General features: G+C 44.9%; 1 protein-coding gene across 1 annotated transcript in view; it reads left to right on the top strand.

Moving 5' to 3' along the window:
- The window catches only part of AHR (aryl hydrocarbon receptor), a 56,292-nt gene that overhangs the window by 645 nt on the left and 48,315 nt on the right, over positions 1 to 7,332 (top strand). The window lies entirely within an intron of this gene.

The following is a 7,332-nucleotide window of genomic DNA, read 5'->3' as shown; positions in this document are numbered from 1 at the left end:
GATATTCGTGGGCCTTACACCCACCCCCACCCAACCCCCCACCCCCCGTGCCCGCACGCCTGGGGCGCTCTTGCCTCTGAAATGCGCTCGCAGTCAGCTGCGATCCCCTATCTTCATTCCTTCTGGTTCTGAAGCTGGGCTCCCCGCACGTCGGGCACTGCTAGCAGGACCGCGGCGGGCTTCGCAGCCAGCCTCTGCAAAGTTGGGAGCGATCCTTGTGCAGCCGGCTGTGTTTGAAGCGGCCAGCATCGGCCAACTTTAAGAAAGTTTCTTTAAGTATCAAATAGCTCTTGGAAGTTTGAACATTGTCCTTTGGTCTTGGATCTCACTTCTTTAGAGTTAACTCTGAAAAGCCTAAACTGACATTAGCATAGGGACTCCATAGTTGTACCATAAATAGACGCTAATTAAAATAGCGTGCACCAGCTTTGACAGTCGCAGCATCTTTAGCCAGTGTGCATTTCATGAGGTTTTTAGCTGAATCTGGATTGGGAGTATGGCGAGTTGGTGCCTTGTAGAGTAGCTGCATTGATAACTCAGACAAAACCAAACACTTTGCATCTTACAAGACACTTTGTATCGCACAATGTTTTTATGGATTTTAGCAAAATATGGATTTTATGCTTATGATGCGAAAATTATCGGTATGTTCAGACCCTGTTCATGATTATTAGTAGAGTAGATGGAAAGTGTGGAAGTATTCTGGATTCCATGGATCCTTTGGGGTTATGCTCCTAAAATAATCTTTAATAAGATACTGATTCTTTTAGGTAGGCTTTTAAAAAAAATCTGTAATTTCTTGTGTTTTTCACTGAATTATCTGTACAGTCATCTTAGACAAAGTGATATTTTAATATTTTCTTTGTTATCCCATTTGAGAAACAAAGTTAGTTCTGAAGTTATCAGAAACTTGTGTTTTATCCTGGAAGAAAAGACTAGATAATGGGGCATTTGGTCATCCTGTTCTTTATGTCCCGTCCCAGAAAGGACAAGTGAGATGATACAAAGGAGGGTATGGATTGGGACTGCCCACTTCACCCCTCCACTTGCTTCTAAGGGACGGTTTGCCACAGCCATACAGACTCTTTTTATTTTATTTTTTTTAAGCAATGGGGTTAAGTAACTTGCTCAAGGTTACATGGCCAGTTATTTCTGGGTGTGGTTCTGAGTATCTGAGCCTGGATTTGATCCAGGTCATACTGACACTGGAGCTGGTGCTCTTACTCGCTGTGCTACCTGGCCACCCTGCATACAGACACTTAATAACTCAAACACCTTCTTGGGTAGGGGGAAGGGTAGGGCCCTGGGAGCAGGGGACCCATTGGCTGCAGGAAGAGGATCTGGGCATTGGACTCGCTCCAAGAAAAGCCCCCAGTCAGAGTCAGGGAGTTCTTCGGTGGCCAGTTCACTTTTTTTTTTTTCCACAGGGGGAGAGAAGGTATTCATCATTGACTTTATTCTAGTTTTAAGCATGACTCTAAATCATCAGTCAGGTAATTAAAAACTAGAGGAGGAGGGCCTTACCTTGCACTAGAATTCTTGGGGGACAATCCCTAAGACTTGACCTGAGAACTCTCTGGTCCGTTTGGTTTCAGTGCATTAAGCACCTAAGTCTTAAACTCAGAACTTTTTTCCCTGAATCTCTCTTTCTCGGGGTACCAGAGTGCTTGATGGATTTCTGGATCCCTCCAGAGAGCACTGACCCTACTTAGCTCTCTCCGTCCTGTCTTTTAGGCCCTCAGAGCAGGCTTAAATGAGGATATAAGCACATTTGGGAACTTTTTTTGTGGGGGGGGGGTAGAAGCTTAATGACTTTGAATATGCTGCAATTCTCATTGTAATATACTCCCAATGAAAACGTGTCACCTTGACTTTGGCTGCTTTTTAATAGAAAAAGGCAGACAGAAATTGTGTCTTAAAGTGTGGACTTGGCCTGGGACCTTTCTAGCCATCTGGGCATAGTAGCAAGAGCCCTGGATTTGGAATCAGTGGGACGGGCGGGGGGGGGGGGGAGGTGATCCCTGATATCCGCGGACCCCCTTCCTCAGCTCCTAATCCCCTGACATGTGCCATCTGCTGCAGTCACTGCACAGCTTCGGCTCCCCCCAGTGGCCATCAAAGCCCTCGTGCCAATAGAAGCCTCGTCCCCAGCTCCCCTGTGCCTCCCGATGGGTTGGGCAAAGTCCTGCCAAAGTGGCTCATCTGTTGGCTTCTTGGTGGTCAGAGCCAGGGAATCCTAGCATCTAACTCGGGGCAGAGAGACCTTGAAAACTGGGGCGCGTCACCTGCCTTCAGGATGAGTCCCTGCCTGAGCCATCTGGGCCGCATCAGAATGTGTTCTCAGAGCTGGCCAGAGAAGGAGTTACTACAGCCTCCTTGACAACCCCCTCCAGTGTTTAATAACGTTTCTGCTCCCTAGTAGAAATGTAACCAGCCCCAAGCTTTGTGTGCAAACCATTTTCTCTTTCCTAGTGCTCACACATTTATTATGGTGCTTTCAGCGTTGAGCCCAAAGCACAAGGTTTCCCATCACAGGACGGAGCTTGGAAGGTTGACCTGCCCCACCCACGCCACAGAATTTGGCAAAGTGTCTTACCCCTGGACCTCATCCTCCTTGTCTGTAAAAGTCACCAGGGGGATGTAATGATGAGCTGCCTTTCAGTTCCCCATCTGACCTCTAGGGCTTAGGCAGTGCAAACATACTCTGCCCCATTCATTCCGTTGGGGAAACTGAGGCTTGAAGACAGGTTGAGTGACCTGCCCTGGGTCACACAGATGTCACAGCCAGGACTCCACCCTAGGTCCTGCCCGAGGCCCGAACCATCCTCTCTTTACTTTCTGTAGCTGCTCTGTTCTGTCGTCATGAGAGGAAGAAAAGGGGGTCATGTCCCTTCATTTGTTGAGGTGGTCATACTCACTATTAGCCTGTTACTGAATTTGGATTCTCCAGCCTTTTTGTTTCAATAATACTTTTATAATCATCTCTGAATAATTGAAGTTTCATGATTACAGAAGGATTTGAAGAAGTCATTTGAGCCTTTTATGAGATAGACAAGACATAGTACTGAGGGTTTTACCTTATTGCTATTTTTAGTGTCAGAAAAGAGGTAAAATCGGTCTGTGAATTCTTGCAATCTGTTCCTTGTGTGTATTTTTTCCTAAAATCTTGAGCTGTGTACCTTTGTGATTCTGTGGGTTCCAAGGGAGCCTTTATCTGGGGAGGATTCAGCTAGACAGGAAGCTTGGCTTACAATAGGGATGTCGCCACATGTCCTTGGTGGAGTCTGCTCACTGCACAGCACTTGACTATGAGCTTGAAATTGTATTTGTGTGTGCGGCGCTTCTTGGACTCACACCTCAGAGGAGAAGGAGCATCAGAAGCAGCTGCAATTCCAGGCCCTTTGACAAGAGCCTTGGACCTGAGCTGCTGCTTCTGCCCATTGCCTTTCAAGTGATTTTATGTCGCAAGCACACTAAAGCTGTGGACCATTCCCTTGGAAAATTAGGGATGTGAGGAAAAGTGCTACTTAACTGTGAGTTTGCCCATTAAAAAAAGAACACTATGAACAAATGAAAAATCATTCTAATCTTCACCCTTTCTTAGTTGGAATTCTCACCAGAAGACAGTAAATTAGATCAACATTTCTCCTGTCCAGTATGAACTACTATATATGCACACCTCATGTTTACTAAAGCCTGGCAGTGTACATGCCAGGGACTCTGGAGCCAGAATGGACTTTAGATGCTGGACAGACATCAGATCCCATCTCGACCTTATAGATAAGGAACTGTGGAGCCCAAAGAGGTGAGGCATTTGCCCAAGACCACACAGGAAGTAACATGGCAGAGCCAAGATTTGAATCCAGGTCCTCTGCCTCCAGTCCAAGGCTTTTAGACACAGATAGATATGAAACAGGCTGAGCTGTGCAGATAGATCCCGCTTCCGTTGTTGGTGTGCGCCACTGAAATGCGGGTCCCTGAGAGAAGGAAACATGCGATTCATATCTGATGTAACTAGTCAGAATAATTACAAAAGATATAGTCAGTTTTACTCTGGTGTGCCGTTTCAGCCATCAGTTGAACCTAACACCTGGGCTCATGGTGCCCTGGAGATACTCTTAGGTTTTCAAGGGGTGCTCCCACTTGCGGACTGTGGCTCCTCTCCGTCAGGCCAAGCTGGAAAGGCTCAAGCATTGGCCAGAGGACAGTGTGGCAGCTGTGGACCAGTGGGAGAGAGTCCTCTTGTTGCCATGAAGGGCCTGGGGAAGAGGGGGTGTGGACACAGTACTTACTGCTGAAATCAGAATTCTTGGAAAGTGTCAAAGTAATCTGTGTCCAAACTTGTCAGTGGTTCATCCAGATCACCGCAGCAGAAATGATCATTCAGTGATAGCTATGGCACAGAGAGGTGGCCCCCAGAGCCCCGGGTGCCTCGGGGGTGGGCTCACAGAGAGGGCAACCTTTCGCAGGCTTGACTTCGTAGATAGGAATTCATCAAGGGAAACGGGCAGGCACAGGGCATTTTAGGGATGTTTTTTCTTTTCTATTAGATTGGAAGCTCCTTGGGGCCAGCAGTCATGGCTTGCTGCTTCTAACCCTTCCTGGGCCTTGACACCTCACTTTGTTGTCCTAACTCCTCTTTTGCATAAATAGCTACATGATATAGGTTTCCAGAAGAAGAGACTGAGGGTCAGAGAACTTCAAGGCTCAGACAGAGCTGCCAGTCTAGTAAAGGTGGGCGCTTAGGCTCCAACCCACATCCTTCATCTTACAGATTAGCATCTTCTCTACTGTACTATCCAGCCTCTTATTCCAATGATGAAAGTAAAAACCTTTTAGCTCGCATTAAAATTGTGGTGCATTTTACCACCTGCACTCATAGTTTTCTGAGATTCAGGAAAAAGAAGCCTCCCTTCCCTTGGCAGATACATGGAAAAGAAGTCTTAGCGTGGTGTCGTGACACAGGGCAAGGAGTAAGACACAGCCTTACTCCTTGGGGGACAGGACTAAGGTACTTTACCTTTGGAGGACTCCGTTTCCTCATTGGTGAAATGAGGGACTTGAATGTGACCATCCCTGAGGTTGCATTCACCGGCTGGACCCTGCAGACAGGGCCTGGGTGGGAGGTCCATAGATAGGGAGGCCATGCTGACAGTTTTTAGGAAGAAGTTGGGCATGGGTAATGGCACCAGCCAGCCTCAGAAAGTATATCAGAACATGCCCACGGCAGCATCATCCCTGTTCAGCCTTTTTCTTAGAAACTCTGCCTGGGGGCCTGATCTTTAGGACACAGCCTCCATGCTCTGACTCCCTGGGCCTCTTCTGCCAAGGAGGTGGTCTCTAAGAGTCAGGAAACTAAGGAAACAGCAGGCTAGACTTGTGCCAGACCACTGCTGTTGGAGCTGGCCTAGCCCTGAGGTAGAAGTCTTCTCCAGCTGCCACCCAGCCCACTGAGGAAATGTACTGGGGCAGGGATGGGCCTCCTCTATTAACTTATTCCTGTAGAATTTATGAATATTTACATAGAATTCAATATTCATGTCCCAAGATAAACAAGTCAGGACTCTACTTCCAGAATGCAGGGCTTATCTTTTGTAACTTGCGAAGATGAAATACTTTAAGAGGTTAGATGACTGGAGTTTTGTTTACACCATATGTGGTTTTCTCTTTTACTGATTTTTTTTTGTAGATGATTTAAGTTTTTAGAGGAACCATTCTTAGCATGTAAGTAGGAAGAAATATTTGGGGCCAAGTCCCTGAAATTATTCCTACCTGCTGAGAGGAGAGAAACATGACTTAGAACACTTTAAAAGCAAGTGGATAAGTTATATTTCAATTTTGATTTATACGTGTCTTATCTATAACAAACAAATATGTTAGAAGAACTCAGTATTGTCCAACGAAAATGCTTTTGTGACACGGCCAATCTTTCGTCTTTTATTCTCTTTGGATCTCAGTAGATTTAGGTTTCAGGCAGTTTCTGGAAGAGAGATTATAAGATGGTTTTAAGGTTAAATAGTAATTTTCTGGAAAAGGCCCAAGCTCAGGAGGCCTGTCCTTCTCTGAAAGCTCAGTGGTTGAGAAGCCCAGAGTCCAGTTGCCCACAGGCCACACTTTTGTTCCAGGGCCTCCATTTACATGATGCTGTTTGATATGTAGCCTCAGTGAGGGCTCCCAACAGTTTTTTAAACTTACTTGTCTGACTTAATATATGTTGTGTATTAAAATCATCTTTGTGCTTGGGTCACAGTGGGGAAAAGTCAGCACTTGTTTTTCCACAAACTGGTTCAATACTAAGTGAATCCATCTTGTAGAATATACTTGGGCGGGAGGGGGGGTGGAGTTGTTTTCTTTTGTATTTAATATACTTCTCCCCCAAATCTTAAGATTTTTGACAGATCATCTTTTATAATCAATGGATATTATGCATACTTTATGATTTATACAGTGTTATGCAAATAAAAGATGGAGAATAATAGTTTTTTAGAATGTTGATAAATTTTGTGTCCAACATGATTTTTATTTCTTTATATATCTAATTTAATTCCCTACCCAATAAGTCATCTTGTAGCAAATAATTATTTTTTTTTAAAGTTCAGCAAAACTGAAGCAGTCCATGAAGTGGGTTCGAGTTTGGTGACATGCGCTAGGTTCTTTGCCCAAAGTATCCTCACCACTCATTTCAGTGACATTTGTGGGAGCTGTTATTTCCCTTCTTTTTACATCTTTAGAAAATGATAAACATAGAAGCCAAGTGGCTATGAATTCAGGTCCTGTAAATCAGGGATGGATCCTGGAATAAAATCAGGACCTAACCTCCAGGTCCCACTCAGTCTACATTCTGATTTCATTTTCCTAGGAAAAGAAGAGCTGCTTTTAGTATGAATAGGACTCAACAGCCATATTTAGAAAGTGTCTGTTTTTAGAATCAGCAGTGATAGAACTGGAAGGGAGAACTTGTCCCCCTTCTAGTCCCATTGCTTTTTTTTTTTTTTTGAGAAGAGGAAACTGAGGCTGAAAGGTTTGTCACATGTCCAAAGGCATATTGGTATCTGGTTGGAACAGAACTGGCATTAGAATTCCAATTAACAGGCAGATTATTTGTGTACAAAGCACATTTTTTTCACTGTTTTTATTGTATCTTTTATGAAAAGTCTTGGAAACTCTGACTTTTCTAAAATCATCCGATGTGAAATTCTCATTTCAGAGATCCACTCTCTCCTCCCTCTCCCTCTCTTTCTCTGTCTCCTCTCTGTCTCTCTCTCTCTGTTTCTCTCTGTCTCTGTCTCTATCTCTCTCTCTCTCTCTCTCTCTCTCTCTCTCTCTCTCTCT

Source organism: Petaurus breviceps, unplaced genomic scaffold (assembly GCF_028583685.1).
Source record: "Petaurus breviceps papuanus isolate PSGF00001 unplaced genomic scaffold, PetGlider_PUasm1.0 218, whole genome shotgun sequence".
Lineage (NCBI taxonomy): Eukaryota > Metazoa > Chordata > Mammalia > Diprotodontia > Petauridae > Petaurus > Petaurus breviceps.
This window is presented reverse-complemented; position numbering and strand designations above follow the sequence as displayed.